Genomic DNA, 23,423 nt, shown 5'->3' with positions numbered 1-23,423 from the left:
CAGGGCTGCCTTGAGGATGAGTTCATTGAGTGTATTAGGGATGGGTTCCTTGAGCAGTATGTAACTGAACCGACCAGGGGGCAAGCAACCTTAGAACTGGTCCTGTGTAACGAGACAGGATTAATTAAAAATGTCCTAGTAAAGGATCCCCTTGGAATGAGTGACCATAACATGGTTGAATTCCATATTCAATTAGAGGGTGAGAAGGTTGGATCTCAAACAAGCGTGCTAAGCTTGAATAAAGGAGACTATGAAGGTATGAGAGTGGAATTGAGCAGAGTGGATTGGGAAAATAGATTAAAGGGTAAGATGATACATGATTAGTGGTGTACATTTAAGGAGTTATTTTACAACTTCCAAAAAATATATATTCCACTCAGAAGAAAAGGGTGTAAAAGAAAAGACAGCCATCCGTGGCTAAATAAAGAAATTAAGGGTAGTATTCGACTAAAAATAAGGGCATATAAGGTAGCCAAATCTAGTGGGAGGATAGAGGATTGGGAAAACTTTAAAAGACAGCAGAAAATAACAAAAAGATTGATTAAGAAAGGGAAGATAGATTATGAAAGTAAGTTAGCAAAAAATATAAAAACAGATAGTAAGAGTTTTTATAGTTATATAAAAAGAAAAAGGGTGGCTAAAGTAAATGTTGGTCCCTTAGAGGATGAGACCAGGAAATTAATGGTGGGAAATATGGAGATGGCAAAAACACTGAATGAATATTTTGTATCAGTCTTTACAGTAGAGGACACTAAGAATATCCCAACACTGGACAAACAGGGGGCTATAGGGGGGGGGAGGAGCTAAACACGATCAAAATCACTAAGGAAGTGGTACTCGGTAATATAATGGGAATCAAGGCGGATAAATCACCTGGACCTGATGGCTTACATCCTAGGGTCTTGAGGGAAGAGGCGGTAGGGATTGTGGATGCTTTGGTAATAATTTTCCAAAACTCCCTGGACTCAGCAAAGGTCCCGGCAGACTGGAAAACTGCTAATGTAACACCCTTATTTAAAAGGGGCAGTAGACAGAAGGCTGGAAACTATAGATCGGTTAGCCTAACATCTGTGGTAGGTAAAATTTTGGAGTCCATTATTAAGGAGACAGTAACAGGACATTTGGATAATCATAATTTAATAGGACAAAGTCAGCATGGTTTTATGAAGGGGAAGTCATGTTTGACAAATTTGCTGGAGTTCTTTGAGGAAGTAACATATAGGGTGGATAAAGGGGAACCAGTGGATGTAGTGTATTTAGACTTCCAAAAGGCATTTGACAAGGTGCCACACAAAAGATTATTGCTTAAGATAAAAAATCACGGGATTGGGGGTAATATTCTGACATGGATAGAGGATTGGCTATCTAACAGAAGGCAGAAAGTTGGGATAAATGGTTCATTCTCAGACTGGCAATCAGTAACTAGTGGTGTTCCGCAGGGGTCTGTGCTGGGTCCCCAACTCTTTACAATCTATATTAATGATTTGGAGGAGGGGACCGAGTGTAACATATCAAAGTTTGCAGATGATACTAAGATGGGAGGGAATGTAGTGAGTGAGGAGGACATAAAAAACCTGCAAGGGGACATAGACAGGCTAAGTAAGTGGGCAGAGATTTGGCAGATGGAATACAATACTGGAAAGTGTGAGGTTATGCACTTTGGCAGGAAAAATCATAGAGCAAGTTATTATCTTAATGGCAGGAAACTGGAAAGTACTGAAGTACAAAGGGAGCTGGGGGTCCTGGTGCACGAAACTCAAAAGGTTAGTATGCAGGTGTAGCAAGTGATTAAGAAGGCAAATGGAATGTTGGCTTTCATTGCTAGGGAGATAGAATATAAAAATAGGGAAGTATTGCTTCAGTTGTACAAGGTATTGGTGAGACTGCACCTGGAATACTGCATACAGTTTTGGTGTCCATACTTAAAAAAAGACATACTTGCTCTCGAGTCAGTACAAAGAAGGTTCACTCGGTTAATCCCGGGGATGAGGGGATGGACATATGAGGAGAGGTTGAGTATATTGGGAGTCTAATCATTGGAGTTCAGAAGAATGAGAGGCGATCTTATTGAAACATATAAGATTGTGAAGGGGTTGGATCGAGTGGATGCGGGGAGGATGTTCCCGATGATGGGTGAAACTAGAACTAGGGGACATAGTCTTAGAATAAGGGGCTGCTCTTTCAAAACTGAGATGAGGAGGAACTACTTCACTCAGAGGGTGGTAGGTCCATGGAATATGCTGCCCCAAAAAGCTGTAGAAGCTACATCATTGCATAAATTTAAAACAGAAATAGACAGTTTCCTAGAAGTAAAGGGAATTAAGGGTTGCGGGGAGCGGGCAGGAATTTGGACATGAGTCTAGGTTCGGATCGGACATGGTCCTGTGGGTAGCGGAGCGGGCCCAGGGGTCGTGTAGCCTGATCCTGCTCCTATTTCGTGTGTCCAATTCTGTTAGATTCAGGAGATGGTTCTGTGATAGTAGATTGGCGGTTAGGATCAGGTCAGCCATGATCTTATTGAATGGCGGAGCAGGCTCGAGGGGCCGATTGGCCTACTCCTGCTCCTATTTCTTATGTTCTTATGTTCTTATGTATTGCCTCTCCCCATTCCTTCTGCCAAAATGCATCACCTCACACTTCTCTGTATTAAATTCCATTTTCCACTTGTCTGCCCATTCTACTAGCCTTTCTATGTCCTGTTGCAGTCGATTGGTATCATCATCACTGTTTGCCACCCCCCCAAGTTTGGTGTCATTGGCTGACCATCACAGCGTCCTCTTGGCCACAATGCAACAATAAAAGCCACCATGAAATAAACATTCCAAACCAATTTTATGAATCAAACCATAACAACATTTCATTCAAAAGTCAACTAATCACCCTTGTGCATTCCCTTAGTGCCTCTGCTCCATGTGCCTTTGCCTGCCCTACTGCTCCTACGCAGTGCTATCCCAGTGGCTGCAGCATGGCTGGTGGAAGGCTGCTGACTTTCAGTGGCGGAGACTGCAGATGGCCTTGCAGGAGGACCTCGAGCAGCTCTCGGCCTGGTAGGCCCGGCTTCAGACTGCACCATCTTGTCATGGGCAGCAGCAGTGTGGGCTGGCTGGCTGACTTGCATCAGCAAGGGCACTGGTGGAGTGGACAGCAGGGTGCCCCAGGGTGGCGCCTCGGCAATCCTCATAATCTGCTGGAGGACAGAATACTGGACTGCTGTGACATCCTGAAGCCCCTTTCAACACTGATAAACCCAGCCATGATGGCAGCAAACTGAGCTTGCATGATTTCAGTCTGAGCTTCCATTGCAGCACTCAGACATTGGGTGGCTTCTGCTTGTGCTGCAATGGAAGCTAAGAAATCGGCCATCAGAAGCTGCATGATAGTTGTGTTTACAAGTGCACTAATGGATCTATCCACCTCTTTCATGCTGGAAGGGGTGGGCTCCAAGATCTGCACAAAGCCCTGTGCAGGATTGGAGCTGGACTCCTCCATGCTCCTTGACATTGTATTCAGGCTTTCTGGCAGGCTTGCCAATGCACCAAGCATTTCATTGTGCATACCCATCAGCTTTAGGCCGACCCATCGAAGTCCTTATCTGAGTGCTGTGCAGCAGAACTCGTGTGCAAACTCACCCTCCGGGGAGCTGGCACCTGCGCTATCCTTTCCCCTGCCTGGCTGCAGGCCACTCATGCCCGGTGTCTCACCACGTGCAGATCCCATGTCTAACCTATCCTCTAAAGTATGTGGAGTGCCAGTATCTGAGCTGATGGCTGCGTGTGTGAAATTGAGTGACGATGCTGTGTCTTCAGCATCATTGCCTTTGTCCTCTTGAATTTCCTGCTTCTCCACCAGTGCCTGGTCAGGTTGCAGTTCTTGATTATCTGAAAGGAGAAAGGCACAAGGATAAGGTTGTGTTGAGGAGAGTGGGGAAAGCAAGAGCTGCAGGCTTACACCATCTGCAGCTTGTAAATCAGAAGAGATTGTGGGATGAGGGGGAAGTGGGATGCGAGAAGAAGGATTGGATTTGAGGATACTGACATATTCAATTGATTCAGCCCCGCTGCTGGCCACGGGCTCAGCAATGTCCCTCCCAAGAATGGCCAGCACTGTCTCCTACATCAGGGTAAGGTTATGCAGACGCACCTGTGCTCCTACGTTAGCCAGTGCTGCCTCTAGTTATGTGTCACCTTATCCTGCAAGAAAGAGGGAAGTCTGCCAGTGAGTGTCATACAATCGGTTTGGGTGATATGCCTGTCTTGGTTGAATAGCGGGTAGTATGTGCAAGCTGTGATATGTGGGTGTGAGGCTTATAGCAGTGGTAAGTTTGTGAGCATGAGGCAAAGCTATGAATGTGAGGTATGGGTCATGATTGATAGAGATTGTTGGTAGGTGAGTGAAGGGGGTGTGGTGAACTGAGCAGTGTGTGAGCCTAGTCGTTCAGTTGTAAGGATGAATTCATTGGCCTTGACCACTCGAGTGAGGTCATTAAACTTCTTGCGGGAGTTCATCCAGGCCCTCGGAACTACACTGCTAGCATTGGCCATGACAACTATCTGCTCCCATTGCCTTTTCCAATTTTGCCTGGAGGGCCTCTTGGCCCCCTGCGGAAACAGGACCTCTCTCCTCCTGTCCATCTCCTGCACCAAGACCTCCAGTGCCGCAGCTGAGATCCTTGAGGCACGCTCTCTCCCCTGTTGTGCCATCAGTACCTCCTCCTCCCCACACTCTGTTCCCCAGCCAGTTGAATCACCTGCTGCAGCCAAAATGCACCTCCCCTTTAAGAGATGCTGGCTGCCTTTAAGAAGTACTGGCTGTATTTAATTGGTGCTAGTCTCGCATGAACTTGGTCCACCTGCTGAGCATGCAGCCATTCAGCAGTGCATTCAGCGCTGGGCTGCATGCCACAATCATTCTAACAATGTTGGCATGCTGCCTGCATCAATTTGAATGGGTATGGGTTGATCCCGTATTGTGATCCCCGAGCCTGTTTTCAGGGGAAATCCAATTTTTAGCCCTCTGCCTTCAATAAGCCCTGATCTAGATAGCTAAGAATCAGATAGGTTTTTAAGTGTAATTCTTTGTTAGATTATTGCTATATAGATTACCCGTAAACTAAACAGGTTAAAAGAACAAACTGCAAAAGCTGAAAACCTGAAATACAAACAGAAAATGCTTACACACCTTTACTTTTCAGCTCTGTTGAAGGAGCACAAAATCATGATCAGCGAACTTCAAATTAAGAAACACTGAACACATTCCTATAACATTTTGTTGCGCCCTATTTTTATGCAGGGATTAACTTTGGTTTATGTCTGGATAAAAATAGGCCATGCAGGAACATAGTAGAAATGCGTTAAGTAGGTAGCTCGACTTGAGCTCATAGTAAGGATAATATTAAGGTAAGTGGATTACTGCCATTTGTTAAATGTTGTTCTTCACTTTGCTATTTTTTCATGCTGTCTCTTAGGTTCTTATGAGCCTTTGTGAGAATTGTTGCACACGAATTTTGCCCCCGGCACCAATGAAATCACCTCATCTGATGTGTTTGGAAGACACTCTGGCCCGTATTTTCCGATCACAGGCCTCCCGTGGGTGGAGGGCTGCGAGCTGGAAAAATCTGCGCCCTTACCTGAGGGCTCCCAGGAGGCGCAGAGTTCCGCTGTTGGGCCTCTCCAAACTGTTGGTGTGCAGGGCCCACGTATCCCAGAGGCGCAGGTAGTTTGCAACGTCCTTGGGATCACGTGGGCCATGGGGAGCCAATCAGCGAAGGGACTCTCCCTTCATACATTTGACAGGAAGACCTGTCAAATATATGAATGGAGATCACACCGAAAACATAGTAAAACTTTAAATAAATTTAAAAAAACACATTTTTAAAATGACTTGAAAGTACAATAAATTAAACAAAACTTTTTATTTTTCAAAAAAATAATTAGTTTTTTACGGAGCTAAAAATAAACTTACCTTTTTTTAAAGTATTTTTAAATGATAAATCAGTGGGAAAAAAATATTTTATTAACTTTTTTCAACTCTTATCCTGGTAAAAGGAGGCCTTATGCCTGCTTTTACCAGGCGCAAGAATTGTAAGGGTTTTCTGTGGGCGGAGGGTCTCCAAAAAGCAGAACTCTCCGCCCACAGAGGCCCTTCTTCAGGGCAGGCGGAGGATCTGTCAAGACCATTCTGAACATACCTCGCTTTGGCAAACAATTACTGCAGCTGGTGATTCCTATTCCTAAAGGAACATGGGGATGCAGGCCCCCAATGGCATTGTTAAGATATGTGAATGCCTGACTAACTGTATTGTCAAATATTTCCTTGCAAGCAGCCCATATCACAGTTTGTTCTGCTTCAGGGCTTTGCCATGAAAGAAGGCATCAAAGTGCGGTCAAAAGCCTACGTTGTCTAAATGGCCGCTCCTGACAAGATGCTACCAACCATTTCTACAGGCCCTGGCACATCTATCTGGTAATGACAATTGGCAACTGTCTTCTCAGGATCTAATTCAGCAGAGAGATAATGCAGTGTTGTGCCAAGCAGCACAGGGCTGAAACATCCAGTGAATAAAGTAGTCAGTTTTGACCTGAAACTTGACTCTCCCTCCTTGTAAGCATACTGCAATGCTGAGCTATGGGAAAGGTGTTGTGGATTTGCACAAAGGGCAATCCTTCCTATTAAGCACATTATGCAGCATCACCTCTACTTCAGCAGCCATCAGAAAGGGGTTCTGTCCCATCACTTACATATAGATTCATGTCTGCACCTTGGGTTTCCTTTCTTTACATTTTGGCCCATCTCTTCCTAGTCCCCAGCGCCTTCAGCCATGATCAATTGAGATGCCCGGTATCTAATATGCATCCGTACTATTAGTGCCAACCCTGGCAAAATCAGCCCTATAGACTCTTCTATGATTTAAAACAAGACAGATTTCTGAATTATGACTATGGTGGTAAATAAAGTCCGGAGGTAGAGTTTCTGCTTTGGGCACAATCGGGAAATTGCACCCAAAATGCACTTGAAATTGCACTGGTTAGTTTACAATTCAATTATCCAGTAAAATTAATTTGCGTAATCACAAATGTAAAATCTTCCATAAACCAATGCAATCGGGCAGCGTAATAGAACTTACTTGTTTCTTTTTTTTCCTTAAAAAGTATTTTGTGATGTATTTAAGAGTGGTAACCTAGTGCAGTTTTATTAATAGAGTTGAAAATGGATTTATCAGCAAAAATAAGCATTTTAAATAAGGGTGTCCAGCCCTCCACCTGTGAGTAACTTGATTTAAAATCACTGAAAATGACTTAAAAAAAACTACACTGAACCATTTAATTTGAAGAACTTTCCTGAACCAGCACAATCAGCGGACTCTTGCAGTTTCAACCGGGGGCGTGCCCACTTTTGTGGGCGGGGCCTGATCCAGGCAAAATGAATCTTGAACCAGCGTAAAAGATCATGGGAAACAAGAACGTAAGTGGCTTTGGGCGTAATTCACTTACGTTTAAAGTTCCCTAATCTTTTGGGCTACTTCGGCCGATTCCGCCCAGATTGTGCTGACTGCAGCCTGTGACACGGTTGACCACTCCATCGTTCTCCAACGCCTCTCCACCATTGTCTAGCTGGGTGGGACTGCACTCGCCTGGTTCATTCTTATCTATCTATTCGTAGCCAGAAAATCACCTGCAATGGCTTCTCTTCCCGCTCCAGCATCGTTACCTCTGGGGTCCCCCAAGGATCTATCCTTGGCCCCTCCTATTTCTCATCTACATGCTGCCTCTTGCTGACATCATCTGAAAACACAGCATCAGTTTCCACATGTACACTGACGACACCCAGCTCCACCTCAGCACCATTTCTCTCGACCCTTCCACGGTCTCTAAATTGTCAGACTGCTTGTCCGACATCCAGTACTGGATGAGCAGAAATTTTCTCCGATTAAATATTGAGAAGACCGAAGAAAATTGTCTTCAGGCCCCACCACAAACTCCGTTCCCTAGCCACTGACTCCATCCCTCTCCCTAACATTTGTCTGAGGCTGAATCAGACTCTTCGCAACCTTGGTGTCATATTTGACCTTGAAATGAGCTTCTGACCACATATCCACAGCATAACTAAGACCGCCTATTTCCACCTCCGTAACATTGCCTGTCTCTGCCCCGCCTCAGCTCATCTGCTGCTGAAACTCTCATCCATGCCTTTGTTACCTCTAGACTTGACTATTCCAAAGCACTCCTGGCTGGCCTCCCACGTTCTACCCTACGTAAACTTGAGGTAATCCAAAACCCGGCTGCCTGTGTCCTAACTCGCACCAAGTCCCGTTCACCCATCACCCTTGTGCTCACTGACTTATATTGGCTCCTGGTTAAGCAAAGCCTTGATTTCAAAATTCTCATCCTTGTTTTCAAATTCCTCCATGGCCTCGCCCCTCCCAATCTCTGTAATCTCCTTCAGCCCCACAACACCCTGAGATATCTGCGCTCCTCTAATTCTGTCCTCTTGAGCATCCCTGATCATAAACACTCAACCATCGGTAGCTCTGCCTTCATCTGCCGAGGCCCTAAGCTCTGGAATTCCCTCCCTAAACCTCTCCCCCTCTCTACCGCTCTTTCATCCTTTAAGACGCTCTTTAAAACCTACGTCTATCTGCCCTAATTCCTTATGTGGCTCGGTGTCAATATTTTGTTTATAATACTCGCCTTGGGAGGTTTTACTACGTTAAAGGCACTATATAGATACACGTTGTTGTTGTTGTTGCTACAACTAGCTGAAACTCTAGCCCCATTTCTTTTGGTTATATATTTCAATTTTACTGGATTCCTACATGCACTTAGATCAAATTCAGTTAAATCTTACGTTTTAAAATCTTTGGGACTATAATGCCTTGCAAGGATCCTGAAAACACTTTTAAATTCCTATAAAGTTACCTTTAAAGAGAATTTTTTGAATTCTCCTTTGTAATTCCTTTCACACAGGGAAGAGAATAAATTTTCATCTTTAGTGCTCCCAGTGCAAAGCTTCATGCCAAGAGTGCCAATGATAAAAATGTATTGTTCCCTTGAGAGTCAAGTTAATGATTTTTGTAACTAAAGTGTCATTATAAACTAATGACAATTTAGCAATTTTTTTTCATTTTACAAATAGAGGAAAATGATTAATCCTCATCTATGGGTCATTTTATAGAATTAATAAGCTATTGTCCCATTGCTGAATGTCAAGAAATACCAGTTGCAAATCAAGTTATAATTAAAATATCATTCGTTGTGGAACCTGCTAAGAACTGGTTGTCAAAGGTCTTTGATTCTTAAATCAGAGGTTTTATAAAACTTGAGTTAAAGCAAATGTACGGAACTCATATTATTGCAATTGAAGGCTCCTATCAACAAATAATCATCCTTCATCCCGTGAGAAATGCATGTACATCTGTGATGAAATATTTATATTCAGACTTATGCATTGAATATGAATTAGATAGTTTGTATATATCCATTAATCAATTAATATCCAAACAATGTGCAGTGAAACCTGAAAGAAAAAGACACCACCAAACGATGGACAGCTGTAAAAAACGAACACTGGGCCAGAAATTCGCGGCCAAAGGCGTGAGTGCGCTCGGGGTACTCACGCATCTGGCTATTGGAAATGCCGGCGTTCAGCATGAACAGCGCATGCGGGGAACGCCGGCATTTCCAGACCTCGAGCGCGTGCGACTGCACAGGCAGCGCTTGCGCAGTGAACTTCGTAGATTTCATTCATGAAATCCGTGAGGGTAAGTCCTCAGAAGTTACACTTGAAAAAAGCAAGTGTAAAGTGGTTCATTGGCTGCGGAGGAAGAAACATTTTATCGTGTGGCATCAAGGAACCCTAGTAAAATTGAAGTCAATGGGAATCAGGGAAAACTCTCCAATGGCTGGAGTCATACCTCGCACAAAGGAAGATGGCTATAGTTTTGGAGGACAATCATTTCAGCCCTAGGACGTCGCTGCAAGAGCTTCTCACAGTAGTGTCCTAGGCCCAACTATCTTCAGCTGCTTCATCAATGACCTTCCCTTCATCATAAGGTCAGAACATAAGAACATAAGAAATAAAAGCAGGAATAGACCATACGGCCCCGCGAGCCTGCTCCACCATTGAATATGATCATGGCTGATCATCAACCTGAACTCCAATTTCCCGCCTGATCTCCATATCGCTTGATTCCCCTAGAGTCCAAAAATCTATCTATCTCAGCTTTGAATATACTCAGTGACTCAGCATACACAGCCCTCTGGGGCAGAGAATTCCAAAGATTCACAACCCTCTGAGTGAAGAAATTCCTCCTCATCTCAGTCTTAAATGGCCTACCACTTATCCTGAGACTATTGCCCCTAGTTCTAGACACTCCAGCCAGGGGAAACAACCTCTCAGCATTTATCCTGTCAATCCCCTTTCAGAATCTTGTATGTTTCAATGAGATCACCTCTCATTCTTCTAAACTCCAGAGAGTATAGGCCCATTCTACACAATCTCTCATCATAGGACAGCCCTTTCATCCCAGGAATCAATCTAGTGAACCTTTGGTACACTGCCTCCAAGGCAAGTATATCCTTCCTTAGATAAGGAGACCAAAACTGTACACAGTACTCCAGGTATGGTCTCACCAAGGCCCTGTACAATTGTAGCAAGACTTCCTTACTCTTACACTCCAACCCCCTTGCAATAAAGGCCAACATGCCATTTGCCTTTCATGTTGCTTGCTGTACCTGCATGCTAGCTTTCTGTGTTTCTTGCACGAGGACACCCAAATCTCTCTGAACACCAACAATTGAAAGTTTCTCACCATTTAAAAAATATTCTGTTTTTCTATTCTTCCTACCAAAGTGAATAACTTCACATTTCCCTATATTGTACTCCATCTGCCACCTTACTGCCCACTCACTTAGTCTATCTATATCCCTTTGCAGACTCTTTGTGTTCTCCTCACAGCTTACTGTCCCACCTAGCTTTGTATCATCAGTAAACTTGGATACGTTACACTCGGTCCCTTCATCTAGGTCATTAATATAGATTGTAAATAATTGAGGCACCACACTGATCCTTGCGGCACCCCACTAGTTACAGCCTGACAACCTGAAAAAGATCCATTTATCCCTACTCTCTGTTTTCTGTCCATTAACCAATCCCCTATTCATGCTATTATATTACCCCCAACCCCGTGAGCCCTAACCTTGTATAATAACTTTTTATGTGGCACCTTATCGAATGCCTTTTGGAAATCCAAATATACTACATCCACTGGTTCCCCTTTATCTATCCTGCTAGTTACATCCTCAAAAAACTCTAATAAATTTGTCAAACACGATTTCCCTTTCATAAAACCATGTTGACTCTGCCTAATCATGTTATGATTTTCTAAGTGCCCTAATACCACTTCCTTAACAGCATTTTCCCGACGACTGATGTCAAATTAACTGGCCTATAGTCCCCTGAAGTGGGGATGTTCGCTGATGTTTGCATAATGTTCAATTCCATTCACAACTCTTCAGATAATGAAGCAGTGCATGCCCGAATGCAGCAAGACCTGGATGAAATTTAGGCTTTGGCTGATAAGTGGCAAGTAACTTTTGCACCACACAAGTGCCAGGCAATGACTATCTCCATCAAGTGAGAGTCTAACTTCCGCCCCTTGAAATTCAACGATATTACCATCACCGAATCCCCCGCCATCAACATCTTGGGGGTCACCATTGACCAGAAACTTAACTGGGCCAGCCACATAAATACCATGGCTACAAGAGGCTTGCATCCCAGATTGCTAAGGGAATTGGGGAAGGAGATAGCAGAAGGGTTTGCCATAATTTCCCAATCTTCCCGAGATGAGGGGGAGGTGCCTGAGGATTGGAAAGTGGCATATGAACATATGAACATACGAATTAGGAGCAGGAGTAGGCCACTCGGCCCTTCGAGCCTGCTCCGCCATTCAATAAGATCATGGTTGATCTGATTACTCCACATTCCCACCTATCCCCGATAACTTTTCACCCCCTTGCTTACCAAGAATCTATCTACCTCTGCCTTAAAAATATTCAAAGACTCCGCTTCCACCGCCCTCTGAGGAAGAGAGTTCCAAAAACTCACGGCTCTGTGAGAAAAAATTTCTCCTCATCTCTGTCTTAAATGGGCGACCCCTTATTTTTAAACAGTGATCCCGAGTTCTAGATTCTCCCACAAGAGGAAACATCCTCTCCACATCCACCCTGTCCAGACCCCTCAGGATCTTATATGTTTCAATCAAGTCACCTCTTATTCTTCTAAACTCCAACGGATGCAAGCCTAGCCTGTCCAACCTTTCCTCATAAGACAACCCGCCCATTCCAGGTGTTAGCCTGGTAAACCTTCTCTGAACTGCCTCCAATGCATTTATACCCTTCCTTAAATAAGGAGACTAATACTGTACACAGTACTCCAGATGTGGTCTCACCAATGCCCTGTACAACTGAAGCATACCTCCCTACTTTTGTATTCAATTCCCCTCACAATAAACGATAACATTCTATTAGCTTTCCTAATTACTTGCTGTACCTGCATAGTAACCTTTTGCAATTCATGCTCTAGGACACCCAGATCCCGCTGTATCTCAGAGCTCTGCAATCTCTCACCATTTAGATAATATGCTTCTTTTTTTATTCTTCCTGCCAAAATGGACAACTTCACATTTACCCACATTATACTCCATCTGCCAGATCTTTGCCCACTTACTTAACTTATCTATATCCCTTTGTAGCCTCCTTATGTCCTCTTCACAATTTACTTTCCTACCTATCTTTGTGTCATCAGCAAATTTAGCAACCATACCTTTGGTCTCTTCATCCAAGTCATTTATATAAATTGTAAAAAGTCAAGGCCCCTGCACTGATCCCTGTGGCACACCACTCGTTACATCTTGCTAATTGGAAAATGACCCATTTATGCCTACTCTCTGTTTCCTGTTAGCTAGCCAATCTTCTATCCATGCCAATATTTTACCCCCAACACCATGAGCTTTTATTTTCCACAATAACCTTTGACGTGGCACCTTATCAAATGCCTTTTGGAAATCTAAGTACAGCACATCCACCGGTTCCCCTTTATCCACAGCACTTGTTAGTTCCTCAAAGAACTCCAATAAATTGGTTAAACATGATTTCCATTGCACAAAACCATGTTGACTCTGCCTGGTTACTTTGAACTTTTCTAAATGCCCTGCTATAACATCTTTAATAGTAGCTTCTAATATCTTCCCTATGACAGATGTTGAGCTAACTGTTTCCTGCTTTCTGTCTCCCTCCCTTTTTGAATAAAGGCGTTACATTTTCTATTTTCCAATCTAATGGAACCTTCCCCGAATCTAGGGAATTTTGGAAAATTAAAACCAACGCATCAACTATCTCACTAGCCACTTCTTTTAAGACCCTAGGATGAAGTCCATCAGGACCCGGGGACTTGTCAGCCCGTAACTCCAACAATTTGCTCAGTACCATCCCTAGTGATTATAATTTTCTTGAGTTCTTCCCTCCCTTCCATTTCCTGATTTACAGCTACTTCTGGGATGTTACTTGTATCTTCTATAGTGAAGACCGATGCAAAATACCTGTTCAATTCAACTGCCATCTCCTTATTTTCCATTATTAATTCCCCAGGCTCACTTTTTATAGGAAAAACGCTCACTTTGTTAACTCTTTTCTTTTTTAAATATCTATAGAAACTCTTACTATCTGTTTTTACATTTCTAGCTAGCTTTCTCTCATACTCTAATTTTTCTGTCCTTATTAACCTTTTAGTCATTCTTTGCTGTTTTTTATATTCTGTCCAATCTTCTAACCTGCCACCTATCTTTGCGCAATTATATGCTTTTTCTTTAAGTTTAATACTATCTTTAACTTTTTTAGTTAACCACGGATGGTGGGTCCTCCCCTTGGAATTTTTCTTTCTTGTTGGAATGTATATATTCTGTGTATTTTGAAATAGCCCCTTAAATGTCTGCCACAGCAATTCTATTGACCTATCCCTTAACCTAATTTGCCAGTTCACTTTAGCTAGCTCTGCTTTCATGCCCTCATAATTGCCCTTATTTAAGTTTAAAACACTAGTCTTGGACCCATTCTTCTCTCTCTCAAACTGAATGTAAAATTCAATAATATTATGATCGCTGCTAGCTAGGGGCACCTTCACTCGGAGGTCATTAATTAATCCTATTTCGTTGCACAATACCAGGTCTTGTATAGCCTGCTCTCTGGTTGGCTCCAGAACGTGCTGTTGTAAGAAACTATCCCGAAAACATTCCATGAACTCCTCATCTATGCTACCTTTGCCCATCTGATTTTTGCAGTCTATATGCAGGTTAAAATTCCCCATGATTATTGCCATACCCTTCTGACAAGCTCCCATTATTTCTTCCTTTATACTCCATCCTACCATGTGGTTACTGTTAGGGGGCGTGTACACCAAATTACTTCTTGCCTTAATTATTTCTCATCTCTACCCAAACCGCTTCTACATCCAGGTTTCCTGAACTTAGGTCATCCCTCTCTATTGTGCTAATACTATCATTAATTAACAGAGCCAACCATCCACCTTTTCCCACCTTCCTGTCCTTCCTAAATAGAAGATAGGAGCAGGAGTAGGCCATTCGGCCCTTCGTGCCTGCTCCGCCATTCGATGAGATCATGGCTGATCTTTTAATTCAGTATCCCGTCCCCGCCTTCTCTCCGTAACCCTTAACCCCTTTTGCCCGTAGAAATATATCTAATTCCCTCTTAAATATATTTAATGAGCTGGCGTACACTGCCCTCTGTGGCAATGAGTTCCACAGGTTCACCACTCTCTGAGTGAAGAAATTCCCCCTCATCTCTGTCCTAAATGGTTTAGCCCTTATCCTCAAATTATGTCCTCTAGTTCTGTTCTCACCCGCCAAGGGAAACATTCCTTCTGCATCCAGTCTGTCTAGACCTGTCAGAATTTTATACACTTCTATGAGGTCCCCTCTCAATCTTCTAAACTCCAGTGTGTACATCCCTAAACTACATAGTCTCTCCTCATAGGTCATTCCCGCCATTCCTGGTATCAGCCTGGTGAATCGCCGCTGCACCCCCTCCATGGCAAGAACATCCTTCCTCAGATGAGGCGACCAAAACTGTACACAGTACTCGAGGTGTGGTCTCACCAGTGCCCTGTACAGCTGCAGCAAGGTATCCCTGTTCCTGTATTCTAACCCTTTTGCTATGAAGGCCAGCATACCGTTTGCCTTCTTGACCGCCTGTTGCACCTGCATGCTCGCCTTCAGTGACTGGTGTACAAGAACACCCAGGTCTCTCTGTACTTCCCCCTCTCCCAATCTATTGCCATTTAAATAATAATTTGCCCTCCCGTTCCTGCACCCAAGGTGGATAACTTCGCACTTGTCCACATTATAGTGCATCTGCCATTTATCCGCCCAATCGCCCAGTCTGTCCAAATCGCTCTGGAGCTTCCTGGTCTCTTCCTCTGAGCCCACCCCCCCTCCTAGTTTAGTGTCGTCTGCAAATTTGGAAATGCTGCATCCGACTCCCTGATCCAGGTCATTAATGTAAATTGTGAACAGCTGGGGGCCCAGGACAGATCCCTGTGGTACCCCACTTGTTACTGCCTGCCATTCAGAAAATGAGCCGTTTATTCCAACTCTCTGTTTTCTATCTGACAGCCAGTTCCCTATCCACGCCAAAACTTTCCCCTTTATCCCATGAGCCTCAATTTTCCATGCTAATCTTTTATGTGGGACCTTATCGAAGGCCTTTTGGAAGTCCAGGTACACCACATCTACTGGCTCTCCCCCATCTATTCTACCAGTTACTCCCTCAAAAAATTCCAATAGATTAGTCAAGCACGATTTACCCTTTGTAAATCCATGTTGACTCTGTCCTATCCTGTCCCCATTTGCTAAGTGCTCCGCTATTTCATCCTTAATGATGGACTCCAGCATTTTGCCCACAACTGATGTAAGGCTTACAGGTCTGTAATTACCTGCTTTTTCCCTACCCCCCTTTTTGAATAGTGGGGTAACGTTAGCTACCCTCCAATCCATCGGCACTGTTCCCGAGTCTAATGAATTCTGAAAAATCATCCTTAGTGCATCCGCTATCTCTAGGGCCACCTCCTTCAGTACCCTAGGATGCATGTTATCAGGCCCTGGGGATTTGTCCACCTTCAATCCCTTTAGCTTCCTTAACACCATATCCTTAGAGATATTGATTTGCGTCAGTTCCTCCTTTGCCAATGTCCCTATTTTTCCCGATATCCCAGGGAGGTTTTTTGTGTCTTCCTTCGTAAAGACTGACCCAAAGTATGCATTTAGTTGATCTGCCATTTCCTTATTTCCCATTATATATTCCCCCGTATCTGACTGCAATGGACCAACTTTGGTTTTCACCAGTCTTTTCCTTTTGATATACTTATAAAAGCTTTTGGAGTTAGTTTTTATATTTTCCGCCAGCTTGTTTTCGTAAGCTATTTTGCCCCTCTTGATTATGCCCTTTGCCCTCCTTTGCTCTATCTTAAACTGTTCCCAATCTTCCGCTCTGGCGCTTTTTTTGGCTATTTTATACGCCCTATCTTTGGATTTTATGCTGTCTCTAATTTCCCCTGTTATCCACGGTTGAGTCACCTTTTTAGATTTCCTTTTATGCCAGATTGGTATAAACAATTTTTGCAATTTTGTCATTCTATCTTTAAATGTTTGCCATTGTTTATCTACCTCCAGTCCTCCCAGGAACGTTGTCCAATCAGACCTACTCAGTTCCCGTCTCATGGCATCATAATTCCCCTTGTTTAAATTCAGGACCTTAGTCTCTGAGTCAATTTCTTCGCTCTCCATTTCGAGTGAGAAATCGATCATGTTATGATCGCTCTGACCCAAGGGTCCCCGTACAACAAGATTACTGATTAGTCCCTTCTCATTGCACAGTACCCAGTCCAATATAGCCTGTTCCCGAGTTGGTTCCTCGACATATTGATCCAGATAACCATCCCTCAAACACTCAAGGAATTCCTCCTCCTCATTATTTTTACTGATTAGGCTAGTCCAATCTATATGTAAGTTAAAGTCACCTATGATGACAGCTGTGCTCTTATTGCACGCTTCTCTAATTTCCCTCGTGATGCCCTCCCTAACCTCTATTTTACTATTTGGAGGCCTATATACCACTCCTATTAATGTTTTTCGCCCCTCGCTATTTCTTAGCTCCACCCATATAGATTCTGTATTAACTGAGTTAATATCCTTCCTTTCAATTGCATTTATCCCCTCTTTTACTAGCAATGCTACCCCTCCTCCCTTTCTTTTTTGTCGATCCTTCCTAAATACTGAATACCCCTGTATGTTAAGCTCCCAGCCCTGCTCACCCTGCAACCATGTTTCCGTAATCCCAATTAGGTCATAATTATTAACCTCTATTTCCACAGCTAATTCATCTACCTTGTTCCTGATGCTTCTCGCATTAAGGTATAAAACCCTCAGGCTTTTTTTATGCTCACATTTTTTATGAATTAGTTTGGCCCTTTGTTTTTTGTTCCTCACCCTTTTATCATTTATTTCTGTCTGCCTTTCACTTTCCTCTATTTCACTACATAGGTTTCTAGCCCCCTGCCATACTAGTTTAAATGCTCCCGAACTGCTTTATCAAAAATTACCCCGAGAACATCAGTTCCATCTCTGCACAGGTGTAGACCGTCCCTTTTGTATAGGTCACACCTACCACAAAACTGGTTCCAATGCCTCAAAAATTTAAAACCCTCCCTCTTACACCACTGCTCAAGCCACGTATTTAGCCTAACTATCCTGTTCTCTGTACTCTTACTAGCACGTGGCACTGGTAGTAATCCAGAGATTACTACCTTCGAGGTCCTACTTTTTAGCTTGGCTCCTAACTCCCGAAATTCTACTTGTAGGACCTCTTCCCTTTTTTTAGCTACGTCGTTGGTACCAACATGTATCACGACAACTGGCTGTTCCCCCTCCCCCTCCAGAATGTTCTGCACCCGCGCCGAGACATCCTTGACCCTTGCACCAGGGAGGCAACATACCATCCTGGAGTCTCGGTCGCGACCACAGAAACCCCTATCTATTCCCCTTACAATCGAATCCCCTATTACTATAGCCCTGCCACTCTTTTTCCCTCCCTTCTTTGCAACAGAGCCAGTCATGGTGCCATGAGCCTGGCTGCTGGTGCCTTCCCCCGATGTGTCACCCCCCCCGACAACAGTACCTAAGGCGGTGAACCTGTTGCTAAGGGAGACAACCCCAGGGGATTTCTGCACTACCTTCCTGCCCTTGCTCTGCCTTTTGGTCACCCATGTACTGTCTACGCTGGCCTTAACCTGCGGTGTGACCAACTCACTAAATGTGCTATCCACACCCCTCTCAGAATCGTGGATGCTCCAAAGTGAGTCCATCTGCAGCTCAAGGGCCGTCATGCGGTCCCACATGAGCTGCAGCTGGACACACTTCCTGCACACATAGTCGTCAGGGACACAGGAAGCGTCCCTGATTTCCCACATGTTACAGGAGGAGCATGACACAGGTCCGAGCTCTACTGCCATGACTTAACCCTTATATTACTTTTAATTTTCTAGTTTTAGTTTATTTATCGACTTTTGTTTTCCCGAAGCTTACTTAGACCAATGTATACTGTACTCCTCTTATTCCTTTTTAAACTAACCAAATCCCACTAGTTTTGGTTTTACTTCCTAGGAAGGTTTGAGGAAAGTACTTACCAGTTAGTCTTACCTCCCTGGTCTTTCGCTGACTTCCCGGTCTTGTGTCCCCTTCGTCCTACGCCGACTTCCCACTCCTCCCGGTTCCTGCCCTGCTGAAAAGAAACTGAGACCAAAAAATTTGTGACCTCTGTTTTTAGACAGCTGCTAAAAGACTACTAGGTTAGAGGAGGGGGGCGGTGGGGGTTCCTACTCTGTAGGAACTCGGGTTTAAGCCACCACCCTCCTTAAATACCTTTCACCTGGGTGCTTCCCACCAGGTCCGCTTCTGAAAAAAAGCTCAAGAGCTGGACTTCCGCCTCAGCTGTTTTTTAAATGGCCCCGAGTCTCGCCGACTGCTGCCTCTCCGCTGCTGCTCTCTCCCGACTGGTCTCGGGCCTCGCTGGTCGCCGGGTTTCCTGCCAAGCTCCTCCTCGCTGCTCCCGCTGGTCCCGACTGGTCTCGGGCCTCGCCTCTCTCCGGTTTTTATACCGGTCTCACACTGCTCCCGACTGGTCTCGGGCCTCGCTGGTCGCCGGGTTCCCTGCCGAGCTCCTCCTCGCTGCTCCCGCTGGTCCCGACTGGTCTCGGGCCTCGCCTCTCTCCGGTTTTTATACCGGTCTCACACTGCTCCCGACTGGTCTCGGGCCTCGCTGGTCGCCGGGTTCCCTGCCGAGCTCCTCCTCGCTGCTCCCGCTGGTCCCGACTGGTCTCGGGCCTCGCCTCTCTCCGGTTTTTATACCGGTCTCACACTGCTCCCGACTGGTCATGTACCCTTCAATATTCAGGTCCCAATCTATTTCATCCTGCAGCCATGTTTCTGTAAAGGCTATCAGATCAGATTTATTTCTATTTGCGCTATCAGTTCATCTGTTTTGTTTCGAATGCTACGTGCATTCAGATGCAAAGCCTTTAGTTTTGTCCTTTTATTATTTTTGTAACCTCTAGCCTTATCTGTTGATTTAATCTTAGATTTGTACTCTCTATCCCTTCCTGTCACGGTCTGTTTAACATTTCCCATATTAATACCTTTCTCTATTGCCTTGTCTCTAATCTTTGAATTACCACATCTTCCCAAATTTGATCCCATGCCCACAATATTTAGTTTAAAGCCCTCTCTACCACCCTAGTTATATGACTCGCCAGAACTCTGGTCCAAGCACGGTTCAGGTGAAAACCGTCCCAACGATACAGATCCCACTTTCCCCAGTATTGGTGCCAGTGCCCCAGGAATTGAAACCCATTTCTCCCACACCAGTCTTTGAGCCACGCATTCATCTCTCTAATTTTATTTACCCTATGACAATTTGCTCATGGCTCAGGTAATAATGCAGACATTATTACCCTTGAGGTTCTACTTTTTAATTTAGCCCCTAACTGCTCATACTCTCTCAGCAGAACCTCTTTCCTAGTTCTACCTATGTCGTTGGTACCTATATGGACCATGACCACTGGCTCCTCCCCCTCCCTCTCCCACTGCAAGTTCCTCTCCAGCCCAGGGCAGATGTCCCGAACCCTGGCACCAGGCAGGCAACACAGCCATCTGGACTCTCGCGCTTGGCCGCAGAGAACTGTATCTATCCCCCTGACTATGCTGTCCCCAATTACCACTACATTCCTATTAACTGCCCCCGCTTGAATGGCTTCCTGTACCTCAGTGCCATGGTCAGTTTGCTCATCCACCCTGCAGCCACCGCTTTCATCCATACAGGCCGCAAGAACCTCAAACCTGTTGGGCAATTGCAAAGGCTGAGGCTCCTCCACCTCCTGGGTCCCCATACCTGCCTCACTCGCAGTCACATCCTCCTGTCCCTGACCACTGACCAAACCAGAAGACCCTATCCTAAAGGGTGTGACTGCCTCCTGGAATAAAGTGTCCAGGTAACTTTCCCCCTCCCTGATGCAACACAGAGTCCGCAGCTCGGCCTCCAGCTCATCTACTCAGAGCCAAATCTCCTCAAGCCGCAGAGGCTTACCACAGACGTGTTCGTCCTGGATCACACTGGCGTCTAGGAGCTCTCACAGACTGCAGTTGCAACACATCACCTGCACTGCCATTTTTATTGAGTCTTAATTTATTTATTTTTATTAATTAATAATTAACAAACCCTACTACATCAAATAAGATTTATTACTGCTAGTAAACTAGTACTAATGAAACCTTACAATTACTAATACATTTCCTGGGCTTTAAAAGATAAGGGAAGTGAGCAAAATACTCACCAACCAATCACTTACCTGTTTCCCTGTGATGTCACCTTTTATTTTTCTCCAGATACGGTTGGGGGGTGTCACAGAGCTGAACTCCCGCTGGTTCGCTGTCCCCGCTTGTGCAGCTTTTTAGCTCCTGCTCTCCTGGAAGCTGACAAAGATAGAAAAAGAAAGGAACACCTCCCTCCCTGAACTCCCTCACTCACCAAGCTCGCAGCTTAATGCTCTGTTCCGATCTGTGACACCACTGTTCAAGAAAGGGTGTAAGGACAATCCTAGTAACTATAAGCTGGTCAGTTTAAAATCAGTGTTGGGTAAAATTTTAGAAACAATAATCAAGGAAAAAATTAACGGACACTTGGAGAGGTTTAAGCTAATTAAGGAGAGCCAACACAGATTTGTAAAAGGCAGATCGTGTTTGACTAATCTAATTGCATTTTTTGATGAAGTAACAGAGAGGATTGATGAAGGGAATGCAATGGATGTTGTTTACATGGATTTTCGGAAGGTGTTTGACAAAGTACCACATAGAAGGCTGGTTAACAAAATTGAGACTCATGGAATAGGTGGGTCAGTGGCAGCTTGGATAAGGAATTGGCTAAAGGACAGAAAACAACGAGTTGTGGTAAATGGCTGTTTTTCAGACTGGAGGATGGTAGACAGTGTTGTTCCCCAAGGGCCAGTACTGGGTTCACGGCTTTTTTTGATATATATAAATGTCCTGGATATTGGAATATAGAGTAGAATTGCTAAATTTGCCAATGACATCAAACTTGGGGGTGTGGCAAACACTGATGATGATACCAATTGACTGCAACAGGACACAGAAAGGCTAGCAGAATGGGCAGACAAGTGGCAGATGGAATTTAATACAGAGAAGTGTGTGGTGATGCATTTTGGCAGAAGGAACATTGAGAGGCAATATACACATAATGGCACAGTTTTAAAGAGTGTGCAGGGACAGAGGGACCTGGGAGTAAATGTGCATAGGTCCCTGAAGGTTGCAGGACATATTGAGAGAGTGGTTAGCAAAGCATATGGCATCTTGTGCTTCATAAATGGAGGTATTGAGTACAAAAGTAGAGAAATTACGCTGAACCTTCTTTAAGCGCTGGTTAGGCCACAACTGGAGTATTGTGTCCAGTTCTGGTCAACATTCTTTAGGAAGGATGTGAAGGTCCTTGAGAGGGTGCAGAGGAGATTTACCAGAATGGTTCTGGGATGGGGGATCTTAGCTGCAAGGACAGGTTGGAGAAGCTGGATTTGTTTTCATTTGAGCAAAGGAGGTTGAGGGGTGATTTGATAGAGTTGTACAAGATTATGACAGGTTTGGATAGGCTAGACGGGGAAAGGCTGTTTCCACTAGTTGATGGTACAAGGACTAGGGGACACAGATTTAAGGTTTTGGGCAAGAGATACAGGGGGGATGTGAGCAAAAACTTTTTACGCTGCGAGTGGTGATGACCTAGATTTCGCTGCCGACGGAAGTGGTGGAAGCGGACACACTCAATGTTTTCAAGGGGAGACTGGATAGGCACTGGAGAGAAATAAACTTGCAGGGCTGCGGGGATAGAGTGGAGTAATGGGACTGACTGGATTGCTCTACAGGAAGCCGGCACAGGCTCGATGGGCTGAAGGCCTCCTTCTGTGCCATTAAGACTCTATGGGGGCAATTATCTGAGGCTGGAGGAGGCGGGTTTGGAGTCAGGAAAGGCGGGAAAATTCGAATTAGTGAGGTCAGGTCAGAAACCCGACTCCAAGCTGCCTCCGTGGGATTTTGCCAGTGCCGGTTTTGGAGGTTGGGAATTGCACTCGCCTCCAGCTGGCCATTGCATTAATTAATGTCTGCAAATGCTTGGTAGGGCCTCTCTAATCCTATTTTGAGACGCCCTCGTGAATTTCCCATAATTTCGGCGTGCCTCACGCAACTTCTGAACCACGCCAGGTAAACCTGGTGGGTTGACTCGTGAGTGACCTCCTCACTGCTGCAGGTCTAACAAGACCTTGTTCACTGCAGCAAGGCTTACTTGTAGGTGCCAGACCTTGGCTTTAAAAGGCCTCTGAGCACTTTCAGAAGGCCTTCCAAAGTCGGAGGTGCTACAGCTTGACTCCATCAACTGTGGGACCTCCTGTGAAGACCCTCGCCCTGCTTACAATGAGCACTTCCCCAGAGGAGGCATCTGGAAGCAGAATGGAAAACATTAAGTTCCTTTCTCCAGATGAGGATGAGGAGCATCCAGGGCAGCAGCCAAACCAGGCAGCTCAACAGCAACATAAGCTGCAGCCCCAACCTCCTGCTCAGCCACCTGATGCTGCACAGGGCAGAAGGTGCCAGTGCATCGAGGCACCTCGCCACAGGAGATATCCCCGACAGAGGGTTAACAGACAGAGGATGAGCTACCTCAACATGAGTGAGCAACAGTGCCAAAGGAAGTTGAGACTTTCGCGTGAGGTTGTCTGAGAGATCTGTGGCCTGCTGC

This window comes from Somniosus microcephalus, chromosome 10 (genome assembly GCF_052327205.1).
Source record: "Somniosus microcephalus isolate GS21.2 chromosome 10, FLI_Smic_1.0, whole genome shotgun sequence".
Lineage (NCBI taxonomy): Eukaryota > Metazoa > Chordata > Chondrichthyes > Squaliformes > Somniosidae > Somniosus > Somniosus microcephalus.
This window is presented reverse-complemented; position numbering follows the sequence as displayed.